General features: G+C 35.4%; 1 pseudogene; it reads left to right on the top strand.

Moving 5' to 3' along the window:
* The window catches only part of LOC122810696, a 66,858-nt pseudogene extending 63,776 nt beyond the window's left edge, over positions 1-3,082 (top strand).
* Positions 3,083-12,102: the final 9,020 nt, after the last annotated feature.

Below are 12,102 nucleotides of genomic sequence, written 5' to 3'. Positions count from 1 at the left end.
ATAAAAACAGATCTGTACTTCCTTACATTAAGGCATTCCAAGACTTGTCTCACATCTTCTATTTTTGCTCCTGGTAAGCATAACACTATTCAATGTTCATTATCTTCTCTGCAAATATAAGTATCAGTTCCTCTAATGATTGAATTTCCAATTACAAGAATATCTTTTCTGACCAGATCTGAAGAATCTTCAACTTCTAATACAATAATATCTGCTCTAGCAATTGTTACAAAGGAATGAGCTTCATCACCATTAGTCTTATTAATCCCACTGTTTTCATTGTGTATTAAATTTGCAAGCATACAATTCTCATCCAGATGGCTTTGTACATCCACAGCATGAGCCATGTAGTCAACATCTGTCTTTCTCTTCTTTTCTTTCTTACAGTGATGTTCTTCAATCCTTCCATGTTCAGTTTTTATTTCTTTCTTTTCAGCTAACCCTTGCCTCTTTTTTTCTATCTTCTCTTTTGGAAAAATTATGTCTTTTTCTGTAGACTGAAGGTTTTCTGATAGAAAAATGTTATCATTCCTTGTAATCTGTGTGCTTCAGAACAAAGTAGTGTCCTTTTTACTATGTATGCTCTTTACTTTACAGACTTTAATCAGTGTCTTTTTTCTTCCTTGTTATTTCTTGTGAACTTCTTCCTTTCTTTCTTTTCTTGTTTCATTCTAAACACTCCGAATCCGCTGATTACTGAATACTTGCATCCAGAATTCCAAAGTTGTCAGGGGCATCATCTTGTTTCATAGGGGGTTGAATGATCTTTACAGACAATAGACACATCATTTCCTAAATGTGTTCTATTTGCCTAACATTATTTATCTCACCAGTCCAGTCATTAATATATGAAACAACAATTCTCCAAGCCATGCCAATTGCACAAGTGCAATCATCATCAGTAAGTCTAGATTTACTACTAATAATGGTAAGCAAATCATCCAGCTTTTGACATGAGGAACACAAATCAGCAGTGTTATCAGGTGTTACCTTTAAATATGCATGGCATTTATTACACTGTACAAGATATTTGTGCTTTAGCTAATCATTAATCCCATACTCATTTAAGGAATCCATACTCAGCATTGCGTGAATAAAATATTATAAAAGAAAAGAACAATCAAAATTAGCAACCACAAAATTCAAAGAGAACTTAAATCAACTTCTATGACAAAAATCCCACAAGCAATATAGAACTAAATGTAAAGTTGCTCTGACCGCATAAGTTCTGAAAGTTAGATAAAAGCTGTAATTTCTTTACGTCACACAATAGGTTCTGCTCACTATCGCTCACAGTTGCACTTCTTTTTAATAATTAAGATCAATAAATCACAAACCAAATAGGATTGTTTAGATAAGCTCTGGATTGTCCTCTCTGCAGTTTGTGTGAATTTATAACTGACTAGGCCCCTTGGGATGGCTAGAGTTTGCCTGTCTAAAACGTAACAACCAACAGTGAAAATTAAAGGTAAAACAACAAAATATAGATCAAAGTAAATCTTTCTGTCTACAGTCTAGCCCTTCCTTCCTATAAACAGTGAAAAACAGTGAAAAAAAATAAAATATAAATTCAAATAAAGCTTCTCTTACCAGTAAACTCTACTGTAAATCACAAACCAAGATAGGATTGTTTAGATAAGCTCTGGATTCAAGTCCCAATCTTTCGAATTTTGACACTAATATATCAAAAATAACATTCTCCATTATTCCATTATTTTTGCACTCTAATCTTGGCAGTCTGAACCATACAATTTAACCATCCATACAATTATTTTGAATCTCATTCATTACCTGTAATTTTGACAGTATCTAGTACAAAGACAACCACACTACATGACCAACATACTACTGACAACAATAATTTAAAGAAGGGGGACACATGTTATAGTTCCCTTTTTCTTACACTAAAATAAAGTCCTTGTATTGATAACATTTATAAATAAATTTAAGAGACCATTTTTTGCAGACGGGCAGTGTATTTTTCACAGTCCTCTGTAAGAGCAACTGAATAACTGAGCTCAGTTTACTGGTCAAGAGACATAGAAATGGTTCAGCATTGAAATTCTCATAACGTAGGACGAGGTACATCAACATCCGGTGACGAAAGGCTGTGATGGGTTTGTTATAGGAAGCAGTTAGTGTTCAGATCCATGTGAAGGTTTAAGAAGCATTTTTCTGGATTAAGTTTTATTTCTGTGAGTGAACATCAGCGAGTTGGACAGAGTTGTAAAGCCCAAAACAAAAAGAGCAAAAAGATTTTTTCATAACCGTGAGCCAAAACACATTGAAAATGTCAAGACGGCCACGATCATCAAAGGTGAAAACACAAATGAAACAGTGACCCAAGCTCTGAAAGATATTTATGCCCTGAAGAAGCTGTATGCAGTCATGTACAAGAAGAAAAATATTACAAGACCCTTTGAAGATCAAACATCATTGGAATTCTTTTCAAAGAAGTCGGACTGCTCCTTGTTTCTGTTTGGCTCCCACAGTAAAAAAAGACATAACAACTTGGTATTTGGTAGCTTGTTTTGATTGCCATACCCTAGACATGATCGAGCTATGCATTGAGAAGTTTGTCTCTCTCCATTCCATTAAGAACAGCAAATGTCCTGAAAGAACAAAACCCATGCTCATTTTTGCTGGAGATGTATTTGAAACAGATGGTGATTACAGAAGATTGAAAAGCCTTTTTATAGATTTCTTCAGAGGCCCTACAGTTCCCAGTGTTTGTCTTGCTGGTCTGGAGTATGTCATTCACTTCACAGCATTGGATGGGAAAATCTTCATGTGAAGTTACAAGGTGTTACTGAAGAAGTCTGGATGTAGAACACCAAGAATCGAGTTAGAAGAAATGGGTCCATCCTTTGATTTTGTGCTGAGAAGGACACACCTGGCATCAGATGACTTGTATAAAAGAGCTCTCAAGCAGCCTAAAGCATTGAAGCCAAAGAAGAAGAAGAATATTTCAAAAGATACTTTTGGAGCAACATACAGCAGAATTCACATCCAGAAGCAGGACCTGAGCAAACTTAAAATCAGGAAAATGAAAGGACTAAAAAGAAGAGAAAAATTCAGATGAAACACAGAATTTTAGCCCTAAGAAGGCAAAGGTGGACTAAACAAATTAAAGTGGACATGTTGAGCTTCAGAGACAAGTGCAAGGCATTTAAGACATTCAGTCGCTGTGTTGTAGTGGCTGAGCTGGCACCTATGAGATGGCTGGATGTTACAACATCGTAAAATCTACTTGCAAAAATTTTAACTTCAGAGACTTATTTTAATATTTAAAGAGGAGAAATCTCATAACTGTTTTGAGATAGTACCTTTTATTTGATTGGTATTTCTTGTATACCTCACTTGAGAATTTAGTAATTCCTCTGCATGTTGTTGTTGTTGTGTCTTTTGGCTTATCCCGGTTAGGGGTCGCCACAGCGGAACTCCGGTCCAATAATGTTTGGTAGGGGATTTTTACGTACTGGGTTACCAGCCCTGATGCACAACCTTCAACAAAGGCACGCCCATTCACGCATGCTTCCACACAGAAGATGCTCTAGCAGAGAATCGAATGGGACACCGTCTTGCTGTGAGGCGATAACGCTACCGCAGCACCACTACCGTGGGTTTACATAAAAATGTGGCTTCCTCAAAAAAAAAAAAAAAGAAAAGAAAAAACTCTGCTAGACAGGGGTCCAGGGAAGTAAATAGTGTGGGAAGAAATAGCCAGGGAATTATTATGGCTAGGCTTGTATAGGCCCTAGGGCCGATAGCCTAGTACCAACCTAAGAACCTATAAATGTCAATTGCTGGAAACAGAAGCTATGAGTTCAAATTATTAGTCTATAAAATAAACATATTTTAACTCACTATCCCCATTTAGTGTGCAGGTTAATTTAAGGGGTACAGAACCTTGCAGGAATTCCAGACAGATTGGAATGAAATCCTGACCGCAGTTGAAATCCTAAAAAAAGTAAACTGCAGCCATGACAAATAACCTGTGGACTGCAAACTGCAAATATAAACAGGTTGCTGTAGGTAGAATTTTGCAATATACTTCATTAAAGTCTACAGATTTGTAACTGTTCCCTTGATAATATGCTTATATTTTCCCATCATTCTGGCATAACATGAGTAAAAAAAAAAAAAAAAAAAAAAAGTCTCACTCATCACTGTGAAAAATGAGCCACTTACCTTCTGTAACTGAATGAAGAAAGTAGCTGCAGCTCCGCTGTCAGTCCACAACCCCCTCAAATGCTGCACAGAATGCAGGCAGGTGTGAAGGATGAAGAAAAAGAAAAAAAAAATCAAACAGCATCACCCACACTACAACCACTATTATAATCAAGCAAAGGGTAGCTTTAAGTCTCAGCAGTGGTCAACCCTGCAACAGTACCACCACAACATGACCATCACAATTCCACTGTGTACAAAAACAAATCACAGAACTTTTGAAGTATGGGACTACAGTTCTTTCATTTTCCGGTCAATGGTGGTATCCTACATGCATGGCAGCACATCCTAAGGTCCAGCTGGTCACTTTGGTTTGCTGTAATCACCCTGGCCTATGATCAAAGAACTTTCAATTCCTGGATTGGTAGTAAATCTCAGCTCACTGCTATACCTTTTTTGAAGGTAATGCACTGGCATAGAAACTACAGAGGCACACAATTGAATAAGTTCTGTGCCTCCTAAATTGCTAGCTTTGCAATAGGAGACATTATTTGATTGGCTAATATATTGCGATGCTGATTGGCTATATTTGTGGTACATGAGACAATCAAAAAATGTAAAACTGAGCCACCACTGTTCAATGTGGAACAGTGGAAAAATGACTTCCAGCTCTGTGAAATGAGTGTTCTGCAAGATCTGGAGCACTTGGCTGGTAAGCTGGAAAGGTCTAGCCTTTGTCTTCTGAGGCAAGAAAGTTGTGAAGTTTTGGCACCCAAGCCACTGATTTTATACTGCTTTCCTCAAGATCTACAGTGATTAGGTTGTGTGGAAGCTGTCCTAAAGCTTTAGAAGGGTCTATATTACATCATCAAAGGGGCTGTTCATCAAATGCCCTTTAATCGACACATAATAATCGAAATACCAAAACCCCAAATGGCCACAGAAGTGAATTTTCTCCCAGGGGAAAAAAATCACTTGGCCAACACCAAAAAAAAAAAATTTGCAAACCCTGCGAAGTGTGGGGCTTTGCCACCCCACACCCCCAACCACCCCATAACTAAATATACCACTACAGTGGAGGAAAGGGCAAATCCCCGATGACGGACAAGTGATTTGAAAAAATTTGCTTATGTGGCCATTCGGGGTTTTGGTATTTCAATTATTATGCTCCAATGAAAGGGCATTTGATGAACAGCCCCTTCGACGATGTAATATAGACCCCTTTAAAAGATGGTCAGCTGGTCCGAACTTTGGCAGGACATCCCAAATAGCTTAGGTTACTGCAACAGTGTTCTATTTGAACATCTGCTATGGTAAGTTTACTTACACAGCTATACTTTTTCTTATTTGCACAATACCTGAGTAATGATAAGGGAACTGGTTTTGGTTCATTCAGGCAATTACTTTTGTGTTCAGCACTGCCATAAGTATAAATGAAATTGCTTTTTTTCTTCTGTCAATACAGCCAGAGTTTTTTACATTAGACGTCAAATTATCTGTACAATTGTCTGAGTGATTTATAATACCTAGTACTCGTGAGACATTTTACATTGGAAACACTTTCAGACCTTTCAGGTCCATGATTGCTGAACATTTGATTAATATTTATTGCCAAAGTGAAAGCAATTTCTTACATAGGCATATACCACAACATAAAACATTTCTTTTTTGCCTCTAGTGCAACTAATTTTGACCAACTACATTGGATTGGTCTAATTTGTTAAATTATAAAGTGAAATTGTGGATTGTCATTACCATAGGTTCATAGGTAGGTACTAGGCTATCGGCCCAAGGGCCTAAGTAAGCCTAGCCAACAAGGTTCCCTGGCTTATGCCACACAAGAAAGTTAATTTCCTGGGCCCTGTTGAGCAGAGCCACAAAAGTGATCCCTGGAGTGTATTTCCTATTTCCCACCCACTCATCAAAATTTTTCTTGAAGAGTGCTAATGAGGAACTTTGCTTGACATAGATGGGTAGCTTGTTCCAAAGTATAGGAAGCCTCTGAGACAGGAATCTATCCCTCCAGCATGTCCTGTTTATTGTGGTGACAAGGCTTAGGTCCCTAGAGCATGTAGCTCGGAGGGATTTGGATTTCTTTAGATGTAGCATATCCAACACCTCTGGGTTTAACATAGCTTTATATGTTAGGCAGAGATCTCCTCGGAGTGGTCGATATGCTACAGAGTAAAGCTGGATTTTTTTGAGATGGTCAGTGTAGGTCATCTTTTTGAGGCCAGTAATCCTCTTTGTAAGGTACTTCTGTGGCCGTTCCAGCTGCTGCAAAGTCTTTTGAGGTACATTCCAAAAGGGGTGTTGTACTCTATAATGGGTCTAATGAGTGCTGATTAGAGGGGAACAATGACCTCTTTTTTCCTGGATGAGAACCCATTTGTGAAGAGGTGTGCCACAGAAGGATTTCCTGACTACTGTGGTGATGTGATTATCAAAGGAGAGACTACTGTCCACCTGGGTCCCAAGGTCTCTTATCACACATTTGGCATTAAGTAGATTGACATTTATGTGGTAGTTCATGGGTACAAAGTTTTTACCAAAAGGGATGACAATGCACTTTTTGGCATTGAGCTTGAGGCCATGCCTCTGACACCAGGCATCTGTCTCAGTGAGGCCCTTCTGTAGGATGTCCACATCATTTGGGGACTCAACTATGGCTCCTAGTTTGCAGTAATCTGTGAACTTCGTTAGCCAGAGGCCTTCTGTGTTAGCCTGTACTTCAGAGAAATAGATATCAAACAGGAGAGGGCCCAGGACTGAACCCTGTGGTACTCCACTTGCCACTGGTTTGAAATCAGATTTGGAGTCTGCAACTTTTACAGTGTGGGTTCTGTAAGTGAGCCAGTTGGCAACCCATCTTGTGACATAGGGATTTATACCTAGTTTAGTGAGATTAGCTATAATTCTGGAATGGGTGATGGTGTTGAAAGCCTTGGCAAAGTCAAGATAGACTGTCTGAGACACCTTACCCTCATCTACAGCTTTGGTGACTTCCTCAAAGAAGTAGTTCATGTTCAGAAGGCATGATTTGCCTTTCACACACCCGAACTGGGTGGTGTCTAGAGTTTGGAGGTTACTAATGTCTTTGTTTATGAGTTACATGATGATACGTTCCATGGCCTTGCAGACCAGACTCAGGCTAATAGGGCGATAGTTCCTGGGATCAGTGGTGGCTCCCCCTTTGTGGAGTGGGATAAATGTAGCTGCGCGCAATTCAGTGGTCACAAAGCCTGATGTGAGACTATGATTGAACATGGTGCTTAGGTGGGAAGCCAGTTCGTTCTGAAGTTCATGTAAAATGCAGCCTGGGATGTTGTCCGGTCCCATGGAAGCTGTGTTTTTGGTTTTAGAGAGTGCAGCTTTTACCTGCATAGATGTTATTACAGGAGATGTTTCCTGGGGGGACATTATGGAGAAAATACACAAGGAGGATGCGGAGACAATCCTGAAGAACAGTGGTGAGATGGAAAAGAAAACATATGAAGAGAAAGTAAAACATAGCAAAAGTGGAGTAGCAGAAAAGAAGGCAGAAGAAAATGAAAAATGGAAGTATGTGGTACGAATTCAAAGTAAAGAAGACAAAGAAATAGACATATGAAGTGTGGGACAATTTAATACTTCCTTTGAGTATAAAAGCACATGAGGTAAGAGCACTTATTCTTGTTAACTAATAGACAATTTCTAACATTATATTTGAGACTGTTTTTTCAATGGAAAATTTTCTTGGAGAATATGAAGAAAGAAAGACTGTAACCCATGGAGTCTTTATGTGACAAAAACATTTACAGGGAAACAAAAAAGAAGATTCATGTGCAAATTCTAACTGAAGTAGAAAGAAAGACTGTAAAAGGACATTTGAAAGTTTTATGTAAAGAAGTACTGGACATTGCAAATGTTTATGACAAAAGGGGTTTATGGACTGGTGCCTGGGATTGTAATATTGTGTTAAAAATAGAAGAGAAAAATATTTATATACCAAGCATGATAAATGTGGAAGGAAATAGGGGTATTGTAAAATATTGGGGACAACCCAAAACATGTGTTTTTTTTTGTGGAAAACAAGGCTATTTGATAAGTAACTGTAACAAAAGAAAATGTTATATGTGTGGGGAAATTGGGCACAATACAAAAATATGATTGTAAATGTTAAAAATGTAACAAAATTGGACATTTGTGGATGTATTGCAAAAATGAAAATAACAGTAAGGAAAAATAAAGCGAAGAAAATGAACAAAGAGAAGAAATTTTAGAAGTAGTAGAAATAGAAGAAAAAATAGATGAGAAAAATAATAAAAAGGATATAGAGGAAGGTTCTGAAATAAGTGATGAAGACATAGACTGGGAGGAAGTAAAAAAAATAATTCTACTGGTAAAACAGTAAAGGCAGAAAAAAAATTTAAATGGATAAGTACAGAAGAAAAAAGAAAGGAAATGAATGAAAAAGAATGTATATAGCTATAAATTGGGGCTTGGTATAATGGTTAAGGTGTCTGACTCACAAACAAAAGGTACAGTGTTTGATTCTCACCTTTCGAAAGGAAATCAGTTAGGCTTTTACAACTGTTTGTTAAAAAAGCTGGCTTAGTAATTAGTTATGAACTTATGAAGCCATGAATCTAAGGGTAAATGAACATTTTCAAGTTATTTCTGTAAATGTGAATAGTATTAAGAAAATAGTAAGAATAATAGGAATTTTGCAGTGGTGTAATGCATGTGATGCAGATATAATTATTATCAGAAGACACAATATTTTTAACAAATGAATGAATAGAAACAAACTATGGGGAGGAAAAATAATTTGGAATTTGGGAAATGAGAGATGTTCTGGAATAGCCATATTCGGCATTAGTACAGTAAAGATATTAGATGTAACTTTAACAAAAATTGGAAGATTAACCAATGTAGATTTAAAATGGAAAGAACAAGTATATAGAATTATATGATATGCTTATACTAGCTGTAAAGAAAGGTGAAGCTTGTTTCATCAGATTTTAGACTACATAGTGATAAATATGAATATTATAATGACAGGAGACTTTAACTGTGATTTAAGAGGCAAGCTTAAAAAGAAAGGAAATTATATAAGAAAAATGTTAGAAGTTATAAGATGTGGTAATTTAGGACTTTTGGAACAAAAATTCAAGGACTTACAAAAGGGGTATGCATAGAACTGAAATAGATTATTCTATAGTATCAGAAGGTTTAGTTATAGGAGAAGTGGGGGTAATTGAAACAGGATCTTCTGATTATCTTGCAATATGGCTAGAAGTAAAAGCGTTGTCACCTCACAGCAAGACGTTGTTGCGTTCGATTCTCAGCTAGAGTGTCTTCTGTGTGGAGGCATGCATGAATGGGAGTGCCTTCGTTGAAGGTTGTGTGTCAGGGCTGGTAACTCGGCACATAAAAATCCACTACCAAACATTAGCGGACCGGAGTTCAGCTATGGCGACCCCTAACCGGGATAAGCCGAAAGACTCAACAACAACATGGCTAGAAGTAAAAGAAAACAAGGAGTATATAAAAATAGACAAAGTAATAAAAAGGATAAATGAGAAACCATGGAATGAAGAAGGAAAGAGATTAGTAATACAGTTATGGAAAGATCATATTATTATGAGAATATTTTATAAAAATTGGCCGAAATTGTAGATGTTATTTAAGGAAAATACTAAAATGGTCTTTACAGTGGCAATATGATGTGAGAAAAGAAGAGAAAGAATAATATGAAAGAACATATAATGATGCTTTAGAACATAATGACAGAAGGTACTTTGACAAAGAAAAAGAATTATATGAAAGAAATCAAGAAAAAAATACAATAATTGTTATATAAGCAAATATATTTTTACAAAGAAAAAGAGAAGTATCAAGTTACTTAAGCAGGTTAATAAAGGAAGATGGCAGTGAAGTGAGAGAAATAAAAAATGTAAAAGGAGTAATGGAATAGAAAGAACTCGGGAAAAGAGTATGAATAGTATAGTACAATATGTGCAAGAAATGTTTAATGAAAAAAGAAGGTAGTGAAAAAGAAACACGGAAAGCAATAAAGTTAGTAGAAAAAGAAATTAATTGGAAAAGGCAATTTCTTTAAATAAGCTAGATAAGTATTATGACAAGTAAATACAGATCTGGCTGCAGGCCCAGGTGGAATAGGGTATGAAATGTATAAAAATTTAAGGGATTGGCAAAAAAAAATTTTTTTAAGATTTTGAATGAATGGTTAAATAAAGATTTTATGTATAAAGAAGTATGTAGTGGAATACTTAAATTCATGTGGAAGAAGGAAGATAGAAGAGAATTAAAAAAATGGAGACCAATTGTATTGAATAATAATGATTATAAGATCTTTATGAAAATGATACAAAAGAGATTTGAAACTAAAATGGAAAACATTATGGAAGATAGCATATATGTAGTATAAAGGGGAAGTGTTGTCAGGAATTATTAATGATAGAAAAAGTGTGGATGATAATATGAACAGAAAAGAAGAAGTGAAAAAATCATGATAGGAAATCTTAATAAACCATTTGACACAAACGGACGTGAAATCTTATGGGTAATAATGAAAGAATATAAGTGAGAAAGTTAGGAAAAGGCAGTGTATATTAATAATAAAGTAAAAATACTTGTAAATGTCTGGTTAAGTCAAGAGGTACATATGACGAGTGGTGTAGGACAGGGATGGGATGTCTAATGAGTTGTATACTCTTTGCATTAGTTGTGAATGTGATAGCATGTGAAATAAATTACAACATGAAGGAGGCAGGTATGTAACACCTGAAGGGTTAAGAATTCCAGTTATGTTAACATATTCAGATGACATTATAATAATTGCAAAAAAAATTGGATGAAAGACGTAATTATTTACACAAATTAGTGTTTAGAGATGATAGAGATAGCTTTCAATAAAGAAAAAAGTAAAGGTATAGGTGATATAGTAAAGATTGGTGGTATATATTTCACAATTAATTAAATTTATGTATTAAGTGTAAAATTTGGGAATAAAATGCAAGTAGAATTCAATGGAAAAAAACAATAGTAGAAGTAAAGCAATCATGTCCTTTCTGGAGAACATATAAATTATTATTCAGGAAAAAAAGGCTTATTTGAAAAATTCAGTACTGCTGGGAAACATAACATACTGAGCAAGTGTATTTATATTGCTAACAACATTTGAAAAGGAATTATTGAAGATATATATATATTTTCATTTATATGGGGTTCCAGATTAAACCCAGTTAAAAGAGGAGTTTGTATGTAAACAAAGAAGAAGGAGGGGTGGGATTAATTAACCCAGTGGTATATGCTGCTTCATTAAATTTGTACAAAGTGTTAAAGTGGATAAATGAAAAAGATGAAAGATTAGTAGTAAAACTGTATGAATATAAAAATGATAAATGTTGGGGTATGGTAAAAAAGTAAAAGAGGAAAAAGAGTTTATAAATGAAGAAATAAAATGTTACCAAGAAAAAATAGTTTTGTGGAAAATACAAGTTGATGATCTAGAAAAAGATACAAAAGTATGGTTTAAGAATGTAATAATAAACCATTACTGTGTAAACCCATGGGAGAATCTAACAGATGAAAACATTAAAGCTATAAAAGTAAGAAGCAAATAGTGTAATCAAAAAGTAGAATGTCAAGATTTTTGGGGGAGACTGGTAATAGATAAATTATCAGTAAAAGGAAACATGCCATATAAAAAAGAAAAGTGATAGAATATGCTTACATTGCCAAGAAGAACAAACCATGGAACAAGTGTTTTGAAATTTAAAAGAGTAAAAATGTTATGGGGAAACTATGTAAATAAGATTTTTTGAAGATAAAAAAGAAATGGATAAAATAAATATGGATATGATTAAATGTGGATATAATAAGAATAAAAGAAAAGAATATGTTAAAAGAGTAGACAAAAAAATA

This window comes from Protopterus annectens, chromosome 9.part0, assembly GCF_019279795.1.
Source record: "Protopterus annectens isolate FY-2018-M chromosome 9.part0, PAN1.0, whole genome shotgun sequence".
NCBI classification, from domain to species: Eukaryota; Metazoa; Chordata; order Ceratodontiformes; family Protopteridae; genus Protopterus; species Protopterus annectens.
This window is presented reverse-complemented; position numbering and strand designations above follow the sequence as displayed.